Source organism: Pseudophryne corroboree, chromosome 7 (genome assembly GCF_028390025.1).
Source record: "Pseudophryne corroboree isolate aPseCor3 chromosome 7, aPseCor3.hap2, whole genome shotgun sequence".
NCBI classification, from domain to species: Eukaryota; Metazoa; Chordata; class Amphibia; order Anura; family Myobatrachidae; genus Pseudophryne; species Pseudophryne corroboree.
The window spans coordinates 54381759-54405627 of NC_086450.1; positions in this window are offsets into that span (position 1 = coordinate 54381759).

Here is a 23869-nt window from a genome sequence, read left to right on the forward strand (position 1 = left end):
ACAGCATCTTAGTGACCACCACATAATACAGAGCATTACAGTGACTGACATATAATATGGAGAGCATCGGTTGCCACGATATAACACAGACAACACATTGACTGCCATATAATACAGAGAGTATCACAATGACCACTATATAATACAGAAAGCATCAATGACCACCAGTGGCGGCTGCAGCACCGACCACATAGTGCAGGGGTTGAAGGTTAGCACATATAAACATACATGTTATGGTGTATGAAATATATGTGCTACCTGATTATCCCAGGAATTGGCACTGCGTGTCTCACAGCTGCCATGTGACACCCGGGACTCAGCATTCGGCTTTACTCTCTGACTAACGTCACCCCTCCCCCCCATCGCCAGACTCCTATGAAACCTGCACAGTGTGGTCCGCCACAAATTACAAAAAGCATCAGTGACCACCATATAATACAGAGGGCATCACAGTGAGTGCCATATAATACAGAGGGCATCACAGTGAGTGCCATATAATACAGAGGGCATCACAGTGAGTGCCATATAATACAGAGGGCATCACAGTGAGTGCCATATAATACAGAGGGCATCACTGTGAGTGCCATATAATACAGAGGGCATTACAGTGAGTGCCATATAATACAGAGGGCATCACAGTGAGTGCCATATAATACAGAGATCATGTGATACAAAGAACTCCAACAATCACCGCAAAATACACAGTTCATAACAGCAACACACTGTGTATGGTCTCTTGAATGGGATAAATCGGACAACAAAATGCAGGCAGATCTATCTATCTATCTATCTATATATGAAGGGAGATATCAAGGAGCAGTGTTACATCTAACACATAGCGACCTGTAGATACTACTTGCGTTGGCGTAATATATAACCCATCAAAAATTGTGCACATGCTACACATAACATTTTTCCAGATGTGCCTGTAATAGGCACACTCTCACACTCCATTGCACTCCATAAGTGTGGCCCATTAAACATATATCTTACCTGTTCTGATGTTCTGCTCCCCTCTAATAGTGCCTCAATAGTACCCACTACTAGATGATGACACCAACTAGGTACCTCTTTCTAGAGCAGGGGTGGCCAACCAGTCAGATGAAAAGAGCCCAAAAGTATCTGCAGTTAAGCTAAACAGCCGGATATCATGTGCGCGCTGAAGGCGCGCGTGCAAAAAATATGGTGTGTCCTGACACAAGGCCATGCCCCATTTCTGTGCACCCGCCTTCGGTATGACGTTTGTAGGAGAATGACCAGGTGTCATCCACCCGTTTTTAGTCACACAGATCTACATAAAATACACTGAAACAAGCCAGCCTCCCCCCCCCCCTGTACTCTGTGTCTCTCAGCATCCCACCTGTGTCTTACCCCCTTCACTGTGTGCCTCACAGCATCCCCCTTCACTCTGTGCCTCTCAGCCTGCCCCCCTCATTAAATTAATTAATGACAGAAGCACCATTTAAATGACAAACTTGTGGCGCTATAAGTGCCAGCATGGATGGTCATTAATTATTAATATTGCCTCAATTAATATTAAAATATTATTTTCTTCATAATTTAACAAGGAGACAAGGAGAGGGTGACTGGGAGATAGTGGGTGACAAGGAGAGGGTGATAGGGAGATAGTGGGTGACAAGGAGAGGGTGACAGGGAGATAGTGACAAGGAGAGAGTAACTGGGAGATAGTGGGTGACAAGGAGAGGGTGATAGGGAGATAGTGACAAGGAGAGGGTGACTGGGAGATAGTGGGTGACAAGGAGAGGGTGATAGGAGATAGTGACAAGGAGAGGGTGACAGGGAGATAGTGATAGTGAGAGGGTGACAGGGAGATAGTGGGTGACAAGGAGGGTGATAGGGAGATCGTGACAAGGAGAGGGTGACGGAGATAGTGAAAGGGAGATGGGTGACGAGGAGAGGGTGACAGGGAGATAGTGGGTGACAAGGAGAGGGTGATAGGGAGATAGTGACAAGGAGAGGGTGACGGAGATAGTGAAAGGGAGATGGGTGACAAGGAGAGGGTGACAGGGAGATAGTGGGTGACAAGGAGAGGGTGATAGGGAGATAGTGGGTGACAAGGAGAGGGTGACAGGGAGATAGTGACAAGGAGAGGGTGACTGGGAGATAATGGGTGACAAGGAGAGGGTGATAGGGAGATAGTGACAAGGAGAGGGTGACTGGGAGATAGTGGGTGACAAGGAGAGGGTGATAGGAGATAGTGACAAGGAGAGGGTGACAGGGAGATAGTGATAGTGAGAGGGTGACAGGGAGATAGTGGGTGACAAGGAGGGTGATAGGGAGATAGTGACAAGGAGAGGGTGACGGAGATAGTGAAAGGGAGATGGGTGACAAGGAGAGGGTGACAGGGAGATAGCGCGTGACAAGGAGAGGGTGATAGGGAGATAGTGACAAGGAGAGGGTGACGGAGATAGTGAAAGGGAGATGGTGACAAGGAGAGGGTGAGGGAGATAGTGGGTGACAAGGAGGGTGATAGGGAGATAGTGACAAGGAGAGGGTGACGGAGATAGTGAAAGGGAGATGGGTGACAAGGAGAGGGTGACAGGGAGATAGTGGGTGACAAGGAGAGGGTGATAGGGAGATAGTGACAAGGAGAGGGTGACGGAGATAGTGAAAGGTAGATGGGTGACAAGGAGAGGGTGACAGGGAGATAGTGGGTGACAAGGAGAGGGTGATAGGGAGATAGTGGGTGACAAGGAGAGGGTGACAGGGAGATAGTGACAAGGAGAGGGTGACTGGGAGATAGTGGGTGACAAGGAGAGGGTGATAGGGAGATAGTGACAAGGAGAGGGTGACTGGGAGATAGTGGGTGACAAGGAGAGGGTGATAGGAGATAGTGACAAGGAGAGGGTGACAGGGAGATAGTGATAGTGAGAGGGTGACAGGGAGATAGTGGGTGACAAGGAGAGGGTGATAGGGAGATAGTGACAAGGAGAGGGAGACGGAGATAGTGACAAGGAGAGGGTGACTGGGAAATAGTGGGTGACAAGGAGAGGGTGATAGGAGATAGTGACAAGGAGAGGGTGACAGGGAGATAGTGATAGTGAGAGGGTGACAGGGAGATAGTGGGTGACAAGGAGGGTGATAGGGAGATAGTGACAAGGAGAGGGTGACGGAGATAGTGAAAGGGAGATGGGTGACAAGGAGAGGGTGACAGGGAGATAGTGGGTGACAAGGAGAGGGTGACAGGGAGATAGTGACAAGGAGAGGGTGACTGGGAGATAGTGGGTGACAAGGAGAGGGTGATAGGGAGATAGTGACAAGGAGAGGGTGACAGGGAGATAGTGATAGTGAGAGGGTGACAGGGAGATAGTGGGTGACAAGGAGGGTGATAGGGAGATAGTGACAAGGAGAGGGTGACGGAGATAGTGAAAGGGAGATGGGTGACAAGGAGAGGGTGACAGGGAGATAGTGCGTGACAAGGAGAGGGTGATAGGGAGATAGTGACAAGGAGAGGGTGACGGAGATAGTGAAAGGGAGATGGGTGACAAGGAGAGGGTGACGGAGTTAGTGGGTGACAAGGAGGGTGATAGGGAGATAGTGACAAGGAGAGGGTGACGGAGATAGTGAAAGGGAGATGGGTGACAAGGAGAGAGTGACAGGGAGATAGTGGGTGACAAGGAGAGGGTGATAGGGAGATAGTGACAAGGAGAGGGTGACGAAGATAGTGAAAGGGAGATGGGTGACAAGGAGAGGGTGACAGGGAGATAGTGGGTGACAAGGAGAGGGTGATAGGGAGATAGTGGGTGACAAGGAGAGGGTGATAGGGAGATAGTGACAAGGAGAGGGTGACTGGGAGATAGTGGGTGACAAGGAGAGGGTGATAGGAGATAGTGACAAGGAGAGGGTGACAGGGAGATAGTGATAGTGAGAGGGTGACAGGGAGATAGTGGGTGACAAGGAGGGTGATAGGGAGATCGTGACAAGGAGAGGGTGACGGAGATAGTGAAAGGGAGATGGGTGACAAGGAGAGGGTGACAGGGAGATAGTGGGTGACAAGGAGAGGGTGATAGGGAGATAGTGACAAGGAGAGGGTGACGGAGATAGTGAAAGGGAGATGGGTGACAAGGAGAGGGTGACAGGGAGATAGTGGGTGACAAGGAGAGGGTGATAGGGAGATAGTGGGTGACAAGGAGAGGGTGACAGGGAGATAGTGACAAGGAGAGGGTGACTGGGAGATAATGGGTGACAAGGAGAGGGTGATAGGGAGATAGTGACAAGGAGAGGGTAACTGGGAGATAGTGGGTGACAAGGAGAGGGTGATAGGAGATAGTGACAAGGAGAGGGTGACAGGGAGAAAGTGATAGTGAGAGGGTGACAAGGAGATAGTGGGTGACAAGGAGGGTGATAGGGAGATAGTGACAAGGAGAGGGTGACGGAGATAGTGAAAGGGAGATGGGTGACAAGGAGAGGGTGACAGGGAGATAGTGCGTGACAAGGAGAGGGTGATAGGGAGATAGTGACAAGGAGAGGGTGACGGAGATAGTGAAAGGGAGATGGGTGACAAGGAGAGGGTGAGGGAGATAGTGGGTGACAAGGAGGGTGATAGGGAGATAGTGACAAGGAGAGGGTGACGGAGATAGTGAAAGGGAGATGGGTGACAAGGAGAGGGTGACAGGGAGATAGTGGGTGACAAGGAGAGGGTGATAGGGAGATAGTGACAAGGAGAGGGTGACGGAGATAGTGAAAGGTAGATGGGTGACAAGGAGAGGGTGACAGGGAGATAGTGGGTGACAAGGAGAGGGTGATAGGGAGATAGTGGGTGACAAGGAGAGGGTGACAGGGAGATAGTGACAAGGAGAGGGTGACTGGGAGATAGTGGGTGACAAGGAGAGGGTGATAGGGAGATAGTGACAAGGAGAGGGTGACTGGGAGATAGTGGGTGACAAGGAGAGGGTGATAGGAGATAGTGACAAGGAGAGGGTGACAGGGAGATAGTGATAGTGAGAGGGTGACAGGGAGATAGTGGGTGACAAGGAGAGGGTGATAGGGAGATAGTGACAAGGAGAGGGTGACGGAGATAGTGACAAGGAGAGGGTGACTGGGAAATAGTGGGTGACAAGGAGAGGGTGATAGGAGATAGTGACAAGGAGAGGGTGACAGGGAGATAGTGATAGTGAGAGGGTGACAGGGAGATAGTGGGTGACAAGGAGGGTGATAGGGAGATAGTGACAAGGAGAGGGTGACGGAGATAGTGAAAGGGAGATGGGTGACAAGGAGAGGGTGACAGGGAGATAGTGGGTGACAAGGAGAGGGTGACAGGGAGATAGTGACAAGGAGAGGGTGACTGGGAGATAGTGGGTGACAAGGAGAGGGTGATAGGGAGATAGTGACAAGGAGAGGGTGACAGGGAGATAGTGATAGTGAGAGGGTGACAGGGAGATAGTGGGTGACAAGGAGGGTGATAGGGAGATAGTGACAAGGAGAGGGTGACGGAGATAGTGAAAGGGAGATGGGTGACAAGGAGAGGGTGACAGGGAGATAGTGCGTGACAAGGAGAGGGTGATAGGGAGATAGTGACAAGGAGAGGGTGACGGAGATAGTGAAAGGGAGATGGGTGACAAGGAGAGGGTGACGGAGTTAGTGGGTGACAAGGAGGGTGATAGGGAGATAGTGACAAGGAGAGGGTGACGGAGATAGTGAAAGGGAGATGGGTGACAAGGAGAGAGTGACAGGGAGATAGTGGGTGACAAGGAGAGGGTGATAGGGAGATAGTGACAAGGAGAGGGTGACGAAGATAGTGAAAGGGAGATGGGTGACAAGGAGAGGGTGACAGGGAGATAGTGGGTGACAAGGAGAGGGTGATAGGGAGATAGTGGGTGACAAGGAGAGGGTGACAGGGAGATAGTGACAAGGAGAGGGTGACTGGGAGATAGTGGGTGACAAGGAGAGGGTGATAGGGAGATAGTGACAAGGAGAGGGTGACTGGGAGATAGTGGGTGACAAGGAGAGGGTGATAGGAGATAGTGACAAGGAGAGGGTGACAGGGAGATAGTGATAGTGAGAGGGTGACAGGGAGATAGTGGGTGACACGGAGAGGGTGATAGGGAGATAGTGACAAGGAGAGGGTGACGGAGATAGTGACAAGGAGAGGGTGACTGGGAGATAGTGGGTGACAAGGAGAGGGTGATAGGAGATAGTGACAAGGAGAGGATGACAGGGAGATAGTGATAGTGAGAGGGTGACAGGGAGATAGTGGGTGACAAGGAGGGTGATAGGGAGATAGTGACAAGGAGAGGGTGACGGAGATAGTGAAAGGGAGATGGGTGACAAGGAGAGGGTGACAGGGAGATAGTGGGTGACAAGGAGAGGGTGACAGGGAGATAGTGACAAGGAGAGGGTGACTGGGAGATAGTGGGTGACAAGGAGAGGGTGATAGGGAGATAGTGACAAGGAGAGGGTGACTGGGAGATAGTGGGTGACAAGGAGAGGGTGATAGGAGATAGTGACAAGGAGAGGGTGACAGGGAGATAGTGATAGTGAGAGGGTGACAGGGAGATAGTGGGTGACAAGGAGAGGGTGATAGGGAGATAGTGACAAGGAGAGGGTGACGGAGATAGTGACAAGGAGAGGGTGACTGGGAGATAGTGGGTGACAAGGAGAGGGTGATAGGAGATAGTGACAAGGAGAGGGTGACAGGGAGATAGTGATAGTGAGAGGGTGACAGGGAGATAGTGGGTGACAAGGAGGGTGATAGGGAGATAGTGACAAGGAGAGGGTGACGGAGATAGTGAAAGGGAGATGGGTGACAAGGAGAGGGTGACAGGGAGATAGTGGGTGACAAGGAGAGGGTGGTAGGGAGATAGTGACAAGGAGAGGGTGACGGAGATAGTGAAAGGGAGATGGGTGACAAGGAGAGGGTGACAGGGAGATAGTGGGTGACAAGGAGAGGGTGACGGAGATAGTGACAAGGAGAGGGTGACTGGGAGATAGTGGGTGACAAGGAGAGGGTGATAGGAGATAGTGACAAGGAGAGGGTGACAGGGAGATAGTGATAGTGAGAGGGTGACAGGGAGATAGTGGGTGACAAGGAGAGGGTGACAGGGAGATAGTGACAAGGAGAGGGTGACGGAGATAGTGACAAGGAGAGGGTGACTGGGAGATAGTGGGTGACAAGGAGAGGGTGATAGGGAGATAGTGACAAGGAGAGGGTGACGGAGATAGTGAAAGGGAAATGGGTGACAAGGAGAGGGTGACAGGGAGATAGTGGGTGACAAGGAGGGTGATAGGGAGATAGTGACAAGGATAGGATGACGGAGATAGTGAAAGGGAGATGGGTGACAAGGAGAGGGTGACAGGGAGATAGTGGGTGACAAGGAGAGGGTGATAGGGAGATAGTGGGTGACAAGGAGAGGGTGACAGGGAGATAGTGACAAGGAGAGGGTGACTGGGAGATAGTGGGTGACAAGGAGAGGGTGATAGGGAGATAGTGACAAGGAGAGGGTGACATGGAGATAGTGGGTGACAAGGAGAGGGTGATAGGAGATAGTGACAAGGAGAGGGTGACAGGGAGATAGTGATAGTGAGAGGGTGACAGGGAGATAGTGGGTGACAAGGAGGGTGATAGGGAGATAGTGACAAGGAGAGGGTGACGGAGATAGTGAAAGGGAGATGGGTGACAAGGAGAGGGTGACAGGGAGATAGTGCGTGACAAGGAGAGGGTGATAGGGAGATAGTGACAAGGAGAGGGTGACAGAGATAGTGAAAGGGAGATGGGTGACAAGGAGAGGGTGAGGGAGATAGTGGGTGACAAGGAGGGTGATAGGGAGATAGTGACAAGGAGAGGGTGACGGAGATAGTGACAAGGAGAGGGTGACTGGGAGATAGTGGGTGACAAGGAGAGGGTGATAGGGAGATAGTGACAAGGAGAGGGTGACGGAGATAGTGACAAGGAGAGGGTGACTGGGAGATAGTGGGTGACAAGGAGAGGGTGATAGGGAGATAGTGACAAGGAGAGGGTGACGGAGATAGTGAAAGGGAGATGGGTGACAAGGAGAGGGTGAGGGAGATAGTGGGTGACAAGGAGGGTGATAGGGAGATAGTGACAAGGAGAGGGTGACGGAGATAGTGAAAGGGAGATGGGTGACAAGGAGAGGGTGACAGGGAGATAGTGCGTGACAAGGAGAGGGTGATAGGGAGATAGTGACAAGGAGAGGGTGACGGAGATAGTGAAAGGGAGATGGGTGACAAGGAGAGGGTGAGGGAGATAGTGGGTGACAAGGAGGGTGATAGGGAGATAGTGACAAGGAGAGGGTGACGGAGATAGTGAAAGGGAGATGGGTGACAAGGAGAGGGTGACAGGGAGATAGTGCGTGACAAGGAGAGGGTGATAGGGAGATAGTGACAAGGAGAGGGTGACGGAGATAGTGAAAGGGAGATGGGTGACAAGGAGAGGGTGACAGGGAGATAGTGGGTGACAAGGAGGGTGATAGGGAGATAGTGACAAGGAGAGGATGACGGAGATAGTGAAAGGGAGATGGGTGACAAGGAGAGGGTGACAGGGAGATAGTGGGTGACTCTGTGAGGCTGTCAATGTCAGTGGGAGCCGTGCATACAGTATCGGGGAGCGGGAGGCAGGAGCCGCAGCTCAATAAAGAAAGAGCCGCATGCGGCACGAGAGCCGCGGGTTGGCCATCGCTGCTCTAGGACCTAGGCCACAGCCGCTGCAGAACACCTCACAAAGTTCACACTACCAGATCCGGATTAAGAGGGGGGGGGGGGGGAATATGTTCTCCCAGGGCCCCCTAACTCAGGGCCCTCCATGTCCCTGCCGTCCACCACCAGCCGTTTGCATGCAGCATGTTTACTCTATAATTAAAAGTAAAAATGCATCAGAGTTTAGACAGACGCTGGAGGGTACCACCCCCAGAGGAGTAACTAAAGTAACTGTCCCTCCTGCCTCTGCAACACCCAACTCATCGTCTGTCCGCCTAGGCCCTACACAGCTATGATTGCAGGGCCGCAGCCGCCCATGGAGGAAAACAAGTGTCCAGGAGCCCGCCCAGCTTAGCACTGTCCTACTATATTGTTTTTTTTTATAAAGCACTAATGGATGCAATATGCACCAATCAGAGCTGGGTGAGAGCAGGACTGCTTGAGGTGTTAGGCCCATCACAGTTACACATGGGAGCTGAGCAACAGCAACCTGGAGTTATATACCGACACCGGAATCCCGACACTGGTCAGAAGACCGACGCTGGGATTCCGACATCAATCACATTAGGCACTAGGGTTAGTCTGCAGGGAGGGGGGGAGGAGGTTAGAGGTAGGCTGCAGGGAGGGGGAGAGGAGGTTAGAGGTAGGCTGCAGGGAGAGTTAGGCTGTGAGGTGGGGGGTTAGGATTAGGTTTGCAAGGAGGAGGGTTAGGCTGCAGGGGGGTTAGGGTTAGCCAGCGGGGAGGGAGGGTTGCGGTTAGGCACTTTTATGTCCAGATGTATCAAGCCTTGGAGAGTGATAAATAGCACGGTGATAAAGTGCCAAACAATCAGCTCATAGCTGTCATTTTCAAACAGTCTGTAACATGACAGTTAGGAGCTGATTATCTGGTACTTTATCACTGTGCTATTTATCACTCTCCACGGATTGATAAATGAGCCCCTAAGTGGGGGGGGAGGGGGGGTTAGGCTGAGGGAGGGTTAGGTTTAGCCTGTGGGTAGGGAGGGTTAGGCCCAGTACCCACGGGCCAATTCGGGGAGAGATGTGTGCTGAGCGTTTCGCTCAGCACACATCTCTCCCGCCGCTCAGCACAGCGCGATGTGTGCTAAGCGTGCGGGGGGAGATGTGGGGGCCGCTCATTTCACCCAGCGGGTGAAGTGAGCAACCCGCTAGATTGGCCTGCACGGCAGGCCAATCTATCAGCAGCGATAGCGATGCGCGGGGCTGCGCATCGCTATCGCTGTATGGGAAATACACGGGGCGATCCTGCTTAAATTCTAAGCAATCTAGTCAGATTGCTTAGAATATCGCTCCGTGAGTACCCCCCTTTAGGCTTAGAGGGGTAGAGGGTTAGAATACTCACATAGCAGATGTCGGGATGCCGCTGTCAGCATTCTGACCACTGGCATCCTAACCAAACATATATATATATATATATATATATATATATCAGGGGCGTCGGAATGGGGGGGGCAAGGGGGCAGTTCGCTCCCCCCAAACATGAGAGAGGCGCCATCCACCCGGGAGCGCGATTGCCCGCTGAGCCTGCAGCTGCCACCACTAGCGGCAGCATTCCCCGCTGTGTAAAGTGATAGCAGCGGTCAGTGCCGGCGCATCCCTCTGAGCAAAGGGATGCGGCCGGGGCAAATAACTTGAACGGTGGCTCTGCTACTTTCTACTGTAAACGTGTTTGTATACAGTAGCTACTGTATAAGCACAACACGTTCCGACCACACAGCGGGCGCCGGCCACTGCTGTGTGACACTGTCCACGAATCCGCAGCACGACAATGCGGCACACAGTGCATCCAGGAGGTCGGCGCACACCAGGTAACGTCCACCCCTCCCTCTGTATCTGCTGCTTATCGCCACCGCGATCGGAGCTCAGCTCCGATCGGGCAGCTCATACAGCAGGGAGTCAGGGACATGTCACACAGCAGTGGCCGCAGGCGCCCGCTGTGTGGCCGCACTGGCCGGGATGTATTGTGCTTATACAGCAGCAGCTGGAGCGGAAAGCAGGGCAGTGAGGGCAGCGGGCAGCAATAAAAATGGCCACTGGAGGAGGGCTGCTGCGCTTGCCCAGCCGCAGCAACTCCTCCTCCTACCAAACAGTCCCTACACTACACAGCCTGCCAATCACGGAGCCGCTTTAACCCTGTGGTGGATATACAGGTGCTGTGTGCTGGCCGGGTGAGGGGTGATTGCTGTTGGGTGTACCTGTGATCTATTCTGCTAGGTGAGATGTGCTGTGGAAGGAGAGGGCAGGGAGTTTCTGTATGAGGGGTCACTCACTGTCACCCTGTGTATATGTCCCTCTGTCCCCGTGAATGTCCCTCTGTCTCCCTGTATATGCTTGCCGCCGTCACCCTGTGTATATGTCCCTCTGTTTCCGTGTATGTCCCTCTGTCTCCCTGTATATACGTGCTGCCGTCACCCTGTGTTTCTCAACCTGTGTATATGTCCTTCTGTCCCCGTGTATGTCCCTCTATCTCCCTGTATATACGTACTGCCGTCACCCTGTATTTGTCACCGTGTGTATATGTCCTTCTGTCCCCGTGTATGTCCCCCTGTACTCGTGCCGCTGTCACCCTGTGTTTGTCACCCTGTGTATGTCCCCTCTGTCACCCTGTCTATGTCCCTCTGTCCCCCTGTGTATGTCCCTCTGTATATACATGCTGCTGTCACCCTGTGTATATGTCCCTCTGTTACCCTGTGTATCAGGGCCGTAACTACCTGTGTGCCAGGTGTGCCTGGCACACAGCACAGTTGCCCTGAGGGCGCAACGGCCAGCAGCATGTAATGAGTCAAATTGACTCATTACATGCCGCCTCTGTTGTGTGTGCCGTGCGCCGCCACCGCGCTGTGGAGGAGAGAACAGCGCCGGGCTACGGAGAAGGAGGAGGAGGGAGGGGGACTGGAGCCACAGCAGCGCTATTTCATTGGTAGTAAGCGCCGCTGCAGCTGTCCCCTCTCCTTCCGTATAGGCTGCCCGGCGCCGCTGTGGATGCTGGGATGCGGTTCCTCCATCCCAGCATCCACAGCAGCGCCGGGCAGCCAATACGGAAGGAGAGGGGACAGCTGCAGCGGCGCTACTACCAATTACATTGCGCTGCTGCGGCTCCAGTCCCCCTCCCTCCTCCTCCTCCTTCTCCCCTGCCTCCGGAGCTGCCAGCACGAGGAGCCTGACTGCCAGCGGGAGAGATGGTAAGTATCTCTCTCTCTCTCTCTCTCTCTCTCTATCTTGTCTGCCGTTATGTATAAAAAGGGGGACTGTGCCTGCTGCAATGTGTAAAAAGGGGGACTGGCTGCCGTTATGTGTTAAAAGGGGGACTGTGCCTGCCGCAATGTGTAAAAAGGGGGACTGGCTGCCGTTATGTGTAAAAAGGGGGATGCTGTCTGCCGCAATGTATAAAAAGGGGGACTGGCTGCCGTTACGTGTGAAAGGGGGGACTGTGCCTGCCGCAATGTGTAAAAAGGGGGACTGGCTACCGTTATGTGTAAAAAGGGGGGCGCTGTCTGCCGCAATGTGTAAAAAGGGGGACTGGCTGCCGCAATGTGTAAAAAGGGGGACTGTGCCTGCCGCAATGTGTAAAAAGGGGGACTGGCTGCCGTTATGTGTAAAAAGGGGGACTGTGCCTGCTGCAATGTGTAAAAAGGGGGACTGGCTGCCGTTATGTGTAAAAAGGGGGAGTGTGCACTGCCGTAATGTGTAAAAAGGGGACGCTGTCTGCCGTAATGTGTAAAAAGGGGTACGCTGTCTGCCGTAATGTGTAGAAAGGGTGACGCTGTCTGCCGTAATGTGTAAAAGGGGGACGCTGTCTGCCGTAATGTGTAAAAAGGGGACGCTGTCTGCCGTAATGTGTAAAAAGGGGACGCTGTCTGCCGTTATGTGTAAAAAGGACACGCTGTCTGCCGTAATGTGTAAAAAGGGGGACTGTCTGCTGTAATGTGTAAAAGGGGGACTGTCTGCTGTAATGTATAAAAGGGGCTCTACCTGGTGTAGTAGCACTACTGTGCAGCGTAATTTGAATAATGGAGACTACTGTGCACCGTAGTATGGATTGGTATCATTTTGTGGCCACACCCCTTCCCCATGAAGCCACTGCCCCTATCTTGCATGGGAGGGGGGGCACCAATACCGTTTCTTGCACACAGCGCTAAAATGCCTAGTTACGGCACTGAAGTGTATGTCCCTCTGTTACCCTGTGTATGTCCCTCTGTTACCCTGTGTATATACTAACCGTGGGGTAGGGAAGTAGAGCACAGGGATGAGAAGGAGAGGCGAGATGAATGAGGAGGAGTAGGCGCTCTACAATGTAAATAATGGGCTCTGTCAGGCATATTGTGTGTAAGGGGGTTCTACCAGACATGTATATAAGGGGCCGCTCACTCCCAGCTGCTCCATAGAGTTCCGTACAGGTACAAGTGACCCATCTAAGGTGTCCAGTAATTAGGGGCGCCAAACTGAGATTTTTATCCTGCCCCCCCCAACTGAAAAACGTTCTGACGCCTCTGATATATATATATATATATATATATATATATATATATATATATATAGGCACTCCCTCTCCCATTCACTTTGGCTCTAGTGCCCCCTGAGACTTGTAGTACAGCAGTGGAAAAAAGGCAGCGGCTCTCAGAGGCTTAAGGGTTGAATCCGTGTATTTAATACATTACAACCAAAACTCCAACGTTTCTGGGCTACAACGCCCCTTAATCAAGGTGATCTCACCTTGATAAAGGGGAGTTGCAGCCCCAAAATGTTGTAGTCTTGGTTGTAATGTATTAAATACACGGATTCAATCCTTAAGCCTCTGAGAGCCGCTGCCTTTTTCCACTGCTATAAAGTGTATATACCTTCTGGCTCTGCACACTTTTTGGCTGCATATTTAAAGCTATAAAAGGACATGACTTACAGCAGCTGAATTGGCAGAACTTCAGGTGACCTGGGGGACAAAGCTGCTGCTGACTGTCCAGGGGGCGGAGCTAATCAAACATGTGCGCGTAGCTAAGGGCTTCCCAGGGGAGGAGGAATGACTGGATGCTCAGTGTGGCTGGAGAGGAGGAGGGGGTGGAGCTTATCATCCGGGGACAGAGCCGTGGATGGCATGAGGAGTGTCAGAAAATCTGAAGGAGCACAGCTGGAGGCAGCATGGGGGCGGAGCTTATTGCGGTCTGGGCGGAGCTTAGCGCAGCCCGGGGTCTAAGCTTCAGGTGATATGGGGGATGGGGGCGGATGTGCACACTGCGGGTAGCCCGGAGGGGATAGACTGAGCCACGGCAAGGGTGTTGATTAGTGATGACAGGAGAAAAGTATTTCTCCTCTCAACACTGGCTTGCTGCACTGCAGGGGATCTGTGGGCCTATTTGCAATGGGGTGCCTGGAGCCTGCACAGGCCCAGTCTTGGAGCTTGGTCCCGGAGCCGCGCCGCCGGCCCCCTTACAGAGCCAGAAGCAAGAAGAGTCCGGCAAATCGGCGGCAGAAGACATCCTGTCTTCCACAAGGTAGCGCACAGCACTGCAGCTGTGCGCCATTGCTTCTCAGCACACTTCACACTCCGGTCACTGAGGGTGCAGGGCGCTAGGGGGGGGCGCCCTGAGCAGCAATAGAAACACCTTGGCTGGCTAAAAATACATCACATATAGCTCCTGGGCTATATGGATGAATTTTAACCCCTGCCAGATTTTCACAAAAAAGCGGGAGAAAGGCCGCCGAGAAGGGGGCGGAGCCTATCTCCTCAGCACACAAAAGACGGTTGATGACATGAGACAGCCGACTAATCAGCTGGTCCCTGTCCAGGCGTCTCAAAAACCGTTACCTCAGGTGGTGGATACTGACGTCGACACGGATACTGACTCCAGTGTCGACGGTGAGGAGACAAACGTGACTTCCAGTAGGGCCTCACGTTACATGATCACGGCAATGAGAGAGGTGTTAAACATTTCTGATACTGCAAGTACCACTAAAAAGGGTATTATGTGGGGTGTGAAAAAACTACCTGTAGTTTTTCCTGAATCAGACGAATTAAATGAGGTGTGTGATGAAGCGTGGGTTTCCCCCGATAAAAAACTGATAATTTCTAAAAAGTTATTGGCATTATACCCTTTCCCGCCAGAGGTTAGGGCGCGTTGGGAAACACCCCCTAGAGTGGATAAAGCGCTCACACGCTTATCAAAACAAGTGGCGTTACCGTCTCCTGATACGGCCGCCCTCAAGGAACCAGGTGACAGAAAACTGGAGAATATCCTTAAAAGTATATACACACATACTGGTGTTATACTGCGACCAGCAATCGCCTCAGCCTGGATGTGCAGCGCTGGGGTGGCTTGGTCGGATTCCCTGACTGAAAATATTGATACCCTGGATAGGGACAGTATATTGTTGACTATAGAGCATTTAAAAGATGCATTTCTATATATGCGAGATGCACAGAGGGATATTTCCACTCTGGCTTCAAGAGTGAGTGCGCTGTCCATTTCTGCCAGAAGAGGATTATGGACGCGACAGTGGTCAGGTGATGCGGACTCTAAACGGCATATGGAAATATTGCCTTATAAAGGGGAAGAGTTATTTGGGGTCGGTCTATCGGACCTGGTGGCCACGGCAACTGCTGGGAAATCCACATTTTTACCCCAGGTAACCTCTCAAGAAAAGAAGACGCCGTCTTATCCGGCTCAGTCCTTTCGTCCCCATAAGGGCAAGCGGGAAAAAGGTTCCTCTTTTCTGCCCCGGGGCAGAGGAAGGGGAAAAAGACTGCAACAGACAGCCACTTCCCAGGAACAAAAGCCCTCCCCCGCTTCTGCCAAGTCCTCAACATGACGCTGGGGCCTTACAAGCGGACTCAGGCACGGTGGGGGCCCGTCTCAAGAATTTCAGCGCGCAGTGGGCTCACTCGCAAGTGGACCCCTGGATCCTGCAAGTAGTATCTCAGGGTTACAAATTGGAGTTCGAGACGTCTCCCCCTCGCCGGTTCCTGAAGTCTGCTTTACCAACGTCTCCCTCCGACAGGGAGGCAGTATTGGAGGCAGTTCACAAGCTGTATTCCCAGCAGGTGATAATCAAGGTACCCCTCCTGCAACAAGGGAAGGGGTATTATTCCACGCTGTTTGTGGTACCGAAGCCGGACGGCTCGGTGAGACCAATTTTAAATCTGAAGTCTTTGAACACTTACATACAGAGGTTCAAATTCAAGATGGAGTCACTCAGAGCAGTGATCGCGAACCTGGAAGAGGGGGACTATATGGTGTCTCTGGACATCAAAGATGCCTACCTCCATGTCCCCATTTACCCTTCTCATCAAGGGTACCTCAGGTTTGTAGTACAAAACTGTCACTATCAGTTTCAGACGCTGCCGTTTGGATTATCCACGGCACCTCGGGTCTTTACCAAGGTAATGGCCGAAATGATGATTCTTCTTCGAAGAAAAGGCGTTTTAATTATCCCTTACTTGGACGATCTCCTGATAAGAGCAAGATCCAGAGAACAGTTAGTAGTCGGAGTAGCCCTATCTCAGGTAGTTCTACGGCAGCACGGCTGGATTCTAAATATCCCAAAATCGCAGCTGGTTCCGACAACACGTCTTCTGTTCCTAGGGATGATTCTGGACACAGTCCAGAAAAAGGTGTTCCTTCCGGAGGAGAAAGCCAGGGAGTTATCCGAACTGGTCAGAAACCTCCTGAAACCGGGGCAAGTCTCAGTGCATCAATGCACAAGAGTCTTGGGAAAGATGGTAGCTTCCTACGAAGCGATTCCATTCGGCAGATTCCACGCAAGAACGTTCCAGTGGGATCTGCTGGACAAATGGTCCGGATCGCATCTTCAGATGCATCAGCGGATAACCCTGTCTCCAAGGACAAGGGTGTCTCTTCTGTGGTGGTTGCAGAGGGCTCATCTTCTAGAGGGCCGCAGATTCGGCATTCAGGACTGGGTCCTGGTGACTACGGATGCCAGCCTGAGAGGCTGGGGAGCAGTCACACAAGGAAGAAATTTCCAGGGCTTGTGGTCAAGCCTGGAGACGTCACTTCACATAAATATCCTGGAGCTAAGGGCCATCTACAATGCTCTAAGCCTAGCACGACCTCTGCTTCAAGGTCAGCCGGTGCTGATTCAGTCAGACAACATCACGGCAGTCGCCCACGTAAACAGACAGGGCGGCACAAGAAGCAGGAGGGCAATGGCAAAGTGGGGACTTCACCCAGAAGTCTTCCACATGATTGTGAACCGTTGGGAAAAACCAAAGGTGGACATGATGGCGTCACGCCTCAACAAAAAACTAGACAGGTATTGCGCCAGGTCACGGGACCCTCAGGCAATAGCTGTGGACGCTCTGGTAACACCGTGGGTGTACCAGTCAGTGTATGTGTTCCCTCCTCTGCCTCTCATACCCAAGGTACTGAGAATCATAAGAAGGAGAGGAGTAAGGACTATACTCGTGGCTCCGGATTGGCCAAGAAGGACTTGGTACCCGGAACTTCAAGAGATGCTCACGGAGGACCCGTGGCCTCTACCTCTACGAAGGGACCTGCTCCAGCAGGGGCCCTGTCTGTTCCAAGACTTACCGCGGCTGCGTTTGACGGCATGGCGGTTGAACGCCGGATCCTGAAGGAAAAAGGCATTCCGGATGAGGTCATCCCTATCCTGATAAAAGCCAGAAAGGATGTAACCGTGCAGCATTATCACCGTATTTGGCGTAAATATGTTGCGTGGTGCGAGGCCAGGAAGGCCCCTACAGAGGAATTTCAACTGGGTCGTTTCCTGCATTTCCTGCAAACAGGACTGTCTATGGGCCTAAAATTAGGGTCCATTAAGGTTCAAATTTCGGCCCTGTCGATCTTCTTCCAAAAAGAACTGGCTTCAGTTCCTGAAGTTCAGACGTTTGTCAAAGGGGTGCTGCATATACAGCCTCCTTTTGTGCCTCCAGTGGCACCTTGGGATCTCAATGTGGTTTTGGGGTTCCTAAAATCACATTGGTTTGAACCACTCACCACTGTGGACTTAAAGTATCTCACATGGAAAGTGGTAATGCTATTGGCCCTGGTTTCAGCCAGGCGCGTGTCAGAAATGGCGGCTTTATCCTATAAAAGCCCTTACCTAATTTTTCATACGGACAGGGCAGAATTGAGGACTCGTCCTCAATTTCTCCCTAAGGTGGTTTCAGCGTTTCACCTGAACCAGCCTATTGTGGTACCTGCGGCTACTAGGGACTTGGAGGACTCCAAGTTACTGGACGTAGTCAGGGCCCTGAAAATATACGTTTCCAGGACGGCTGGAGTCAGAAAATCTGACTCGCTGTTTATCCTGTATGCACCCAACAAGCTGGGTGCTCCTGCTTCTAAGCAGACTATTGCTCGTTGGATTTGTAGTACAATTCAGCTTGCACATTCTGTGGCAGGCCTGCCACAGCCAAAATCTGTAAAAGCCCATTCCACGCGGAAAGTGGGCTCATCTTGGGCGGCCGCCCGAGGGGTCTCGGCTTTACAACTTTGCCGAGCAGCTACTTGGTCAGGGGCAAATACGTTTGCTAAATTTTACAAATTTGATACCCTGGCTGAGGAGGACCTTGAGTTCTCTCATTCGGTGCTGCAGAGTCATCCGCACTCTCCCGCCCGTTTGGGAGCTTTGGTATAATCCCCATGGTCTTTACGGAGTTCCCAGCATCCACTAGGACGTCAGAGAAAATAAGAATTTACTTACCGATAATTCTATTTCTCATAGTCCGTAGTGGATGCTGGGCGCCCATCCCAAGTGCGGATTGTCTACAATACTTGTACATAGTTATTGTTAACTAAATCGGGTTATTGTTGTAGTGAGCCATCTTTTCTAGAGGCTCCTCTGTTTATCATACTGTTAACTGGGTTCAGATCACAAGTTATACGGTGTGATTGGTGTGGCTGGTATGAGTCTTACCCGGGATTCAAAATCCTTCCTTATTGTGTACGCTCGTCCGGGCACAGTATCCTAACTGAGGCTTGGAGGAGGGTCATGGGGGGAGGAGCCGGTGCACACCAGGTAGTACTAAAGCTTTCTATTTGTGCCCAGTCTCCTGCGGAGCCGCTATTCCCCATGGTCCTTACGGATTTCCCAGCATCCACTACGGACTATGAGAAATAGAATTATCGGTAAGTAAATTCTTATTATATATTTATAGGTATATGTGGGGGGAGTGTTATTGAGATTGCATATGCATACTTCCCTCAGACTCAGTGGCGGATCTAGACTTAACTTTTAGGGGGGGCGGTTTAAGAATGATGACTCCTCCCCCTAATCATAGCCCCTCCCACTTAGTAATGCCCTTCCCGTTCGCTTCTAAGATTTCCTATTGTTGCCATTACTAATAAAATGTTGCCAGTTAGTGGAGAGAACCCTGCGCACTGGTGATACAGACTGGCGAATCGCCATTCCTTCCATCAGGGGTGGTAGAGGATAAGACAGTAGGGCAATTTAAACATGCATGGGATAGACATAAGGATATTCTTACAAAGAAATAAGGATCAGATAAGGTTAGAGATAAAAATAATGTAAAAAAAAAAAAAAGGGGCAGACTAGATGGGCCAAGTGGTTCTTATCTGCCGACAAATTCTGTTTCTACAGCACACAGAATGAGCCGAAATTCACATTATAGCACACTGAATGAGCCGACATTCACATGATAGCACGCAGAATGAGGGAAAAATCACATTATAGCACACTGTATGAGGCAAAAATGACGTTATAGCACGCAGAATGAGCCGAAATTGACATTATAGCACACTGTATGAGGCAAAAATCACGTTATAGCACGCAAAATGAGCCGAAATTGACATTATAGCACGCAGAATGAGGCAAAAATCACATGATAGCACGCAGAATGAGGGAAAAATCACATTATAGCACACTGTATGAGGCAAAAATCACATGATAGCACGCAGAATGAGGCAAAATTCACATGATAGCACGCAGAATTAGGCAAAAATCACATGCTAGCACGCAGAATGAGGGAAAAATCACATTATAGCACACTGTATGAGGCAAAAATGACGTTATAGCACGCAGAATGAGCCGAAATTGACATTATAGCACGCAGAATGAGGCAAAATTCACATGATAGCATGCAGAATGAGGGAAAAATCACATTATAGCACACTGTATGAGGCAAAAAGCACATGATAGCACGCAGAATGAGGGAAAAATCACATTATAGCACACTGTATGAGGCAAAAATCACATGATAGCACGCAGAATGAGGCAAAATTCACTTGATAGCACGCAGAATGAGGCAAAAATCACATGATAGCACGCAGAATGAGGCAAAAATCACATGATAGCACGCAGAATGAGGGAAAAATCACATTATAGCACACTGTATGAGGCAAAAATGACATAGCACACAGAATGAGCAAACTTCAGCCAGATAATGCAGGAAGAAGAGGGGGGGGGGGGGGAATGGGACACACACACACACACACACACACACACACACACACACACACACACACACACACACACACACACACACACACACACACACACACAGTTAGAAGCTGAATAATTCCTTTGGACAACATCTCCACTTTTTCTCTGTCCAAGGTTTGATACATATCCCCCTTATGCACATACTACATACATACATACATACATACATACTACATACATACATACATACAGACTGACAGACAGATACTATTGTGGGTCTCTTCTTTCAGTCCCTATTACTGTATATACTCGAGTATAAGCCGACTTTTTCAGCACTTTTTTTTGTGCTGAAAAAGCCACCTCGGCTTATACTCGAGTCAGTGACAGGCAGAGGCAGAGCAGTGTGAAGGAGGGACACGAAGCGCACAGCGCGCGGCTCTCCTGTGTCCCTCCTGCATCTCCGGCGGCAGCAGCGGCGGTTCTATTACAGGAAGTACCCGTTCGTGACCTCTGATCACGAACCGGCACTTCCTTTAATAGACCTGCCGCGGCCGCCGAAGATGCAGGAGGGACACAGGAGAGGCGCGTGCTGTGCGCTTCGTGTCCCTCCAGAAGACAGCGCGGGATCGACGGACGGGTAAGTAACAACACTGTGGGGCATACCTGGCACTTGGGGAGGGAGCATATCTGGCAGCATGAGGGGGTATATGTGGCAGCATGAGGGGACGTATCTGGCAGCATGAGGGGACATATCTGGCAGCATGAGGGGGCATATGTGGCATCATGAGGGGACATATCTGGCAGCATGAGGGGACATATCTGGCAGCATGAGGGGACATATCTGGCAGCATGAGGGGGCATATCTGGCAGCATGAGGAGGCATATGTGGCAGCATGAGGGGACATATCTGGCAGCATGAGGGGGCATATCTGGCAGCATGAGGGGGCATATCTGGCAGCATGAGGGGGCATATCTGGCAGCATGAGGGGGCATATGTGGCAGCATGAGGGGACATATCTGGCAGCATGAGGGGGCATATCTGGCAGCATGAGGGGGCATATCTGGCAGCATGAGGGGGCATATGTGGCAGCATGAGGGGCATATGTGGCAGCATGAGGGTCATATGTGGCAGCATGAGGGACATATGTGGCAGCATGAGGGCATATCTGGCACATCAGGCACTGTGGGGCATATCTGGCACTGTGGGCATATCTGGCAGTGTGGGGGCATATCTGGCAGTGTGGAGGCATATCTGGCAGTGTGGGGGCATATCTGGCAGTGTGGGGGCATATCTGGCAGTATGAGGGCATATCTGGCAGTATGAGGGCATATCTGGCACTGAGGGCTGTGTACGGCTAGAGCTGCATTTCCCACCCTAGGCTTATACTCGAGTCAATAAGTTTTCCCAGGTTTTTGTGGTAGAATTAGGTGCCTCGGCTTATATTCGGGTCGACTTATACTCGAGTATATACGGTACTTTATAGGCTGGCTGCTGGATAGTCCTCACCACTCTGGGTCTGCAGTTGCTCCTCCCCTCTCTCCCATACTGCTACCTCTGTCTGTACAGTGCCATGTAGTCCTGCCCTCTGCTTAGACTCCACATCCCTCTCCTCTTCTCCAGCTTGCAGTTAAGTCCTGATCTACATTTGTAGCTGTAATCAAATCCTAGGGCTCCCTGGGAGAGGGGAGCCTGGAACATTTCACCCCTCCCACCCATAAATCCAGCTCTGTATTCTGTCCATCATTAAAGAACATGTATTCAGCATTACCACCCATCAAAGAGCTAAATATTATACCACGAAAACTGTAACCGGAGTGATTTTTTTACATATCAAAATATGTCTGTGCTCTCTATTTCCATTCCAATAGTAAAAAGTGTAAACTGAGGACAAGACATGCCTAATCCACGATCAACCCATAACCCACATGATACCTGCCAAACTAAACTCACATTTGCTTGTCACTTCTAATTTTAGGCACCGGGATGGAGGCCGAATCCCGCTGCGGTATTGGGAACGGGGTGCAGAGCGGTGCAGCGCGGCGGAAGACGAAGACGGAGAGAGAGCGTACTGACGCGCGTACAGGAAGGAGGGGGCGTGGTCAGAACAGAGGTCGCTGTACGCGCATCAGGACGCTCCTCTCTCTCCTCGTACCGCGCCGCGCTGCACCGCTCTCCACCCCGTTCCCAATACCGCGCCGGGACCCGGCCTCCATCCCGGTGCCGGTATATGTAGGGGCGGCGTTCACCCTAATCGCCCCCCCCCCCCCCCCCCCCCCGCTAAATCCGCCACTGCTCAGACTCCTCGGGTTTCTAAGATTAATTTTTGCCTGCTTACTACTCCTTACTGTCGATATTTACTCAGTTTCTGTCGACCATAACGTTTCCTGGTAGATCCACATCGGGGGCATGTCAGTACATCGTCATACACATTCACAACACATTGCTGGGACCTGACGGGTCTGGACAATCCACTTGCTTATTGGTTATATCTAGATATGTAAGTATATATATATATATTTATATATGCATGGTTAGGATATGTGTGTTTTATTGTGTATTACATTATGTATATCCATGAATGCTAGGATAATGGTGTCCTTCTCGTGTACTGATCGCTCTATTGATTAAGCTCTAGATTGGCCGTAACGAGTTGGTTTTCGATCCTCTCAAGGAGTCCGAATATTATTCTCTTCCCGACGCGGAGAGAACATTACGGCAGTCAACTCCAGGTCGACGCAAAGCCCGGTCGCAAAGGATCATACACAGGAAGCTAAGTGATATTTTCTTTCTTTACATTCTCCTTATTTGCATTACATGCTCATGTGGGAGGGTTGTATTCGGGTAGGCATCCGATAGAATTACCCTACTCACAGTGGGTAAGCTTGCTTATGTTGTTCCTACTTATAACATTGCAGCAGGCTGCCGCATGACAGCAGGAGGTGTAGCCGGGTAAGTGCTGAGGTTTTATCCGGGAGATACTCGGGGGACGTATACAACTGTTTGGTGAGCCCTCTGTTCAGTCACTCTCGGCGGATACACCTGGTAAGTCTACCTTCGGGAGTTAGCCTCCTTCACAACGGTTGGTGACACATTCTTTTGTGGGATGTAGTCGTTTTAACCGGTTCGATACCGTTCTTTTTTTTTCCCTTTTCTCTAACGTCCTAGTGGATGCTGGGAACTCCGTAAAGACCATGGGGAATAGCGGGCTCCGAAGGAGGCTGGGCACTCTAGAAAGATTTATGACTACCTGGTGTGCACTGGCTCCTCCCACTATGACCCTCCTCCAAGCCTCAGTTAGATTTCGTGCCCGGCCGAGGTTGGATGCACACTAGGGGCTCTCCTGAGCCCTTAGAAAGAAAGTATAGTTTTAGGTTTTTTATTTTCAGTGAGACCTGCTGGCAACAGGCTCACTGCAGCGAGGGACTAAGGGGAGAAGAAGCGAACTCGCCTGCTTGCAGCCGGATTGGGCTTCTTAGGCTACTGGACACCATTAGCTCCAGAGGGATCGACCGCAGGCCCAGTCCTTGGTGTTCGGTCCCGGAGCCGCGCCGCCGTCCTCCTTACAGAGCCAGAAGCAAGAAGAGGTCCGGAAAAACGGCGGCAGAAGACATCAGTCTTCACCAAGGTAGCGCACAGCACTGCAGCTGTGCGCCATTGCTCCTCATGCACACTTCACACTCCGGTCACTGAGGGTGCAGGGCGCTTGGGGGGGGGCGCCCTGAGCAGCAATAAAAACACCTTGGCTGGCAAAAATACCACAATATATAGCCCCAGAGGCTATATATGTGGTAAATACCCCTG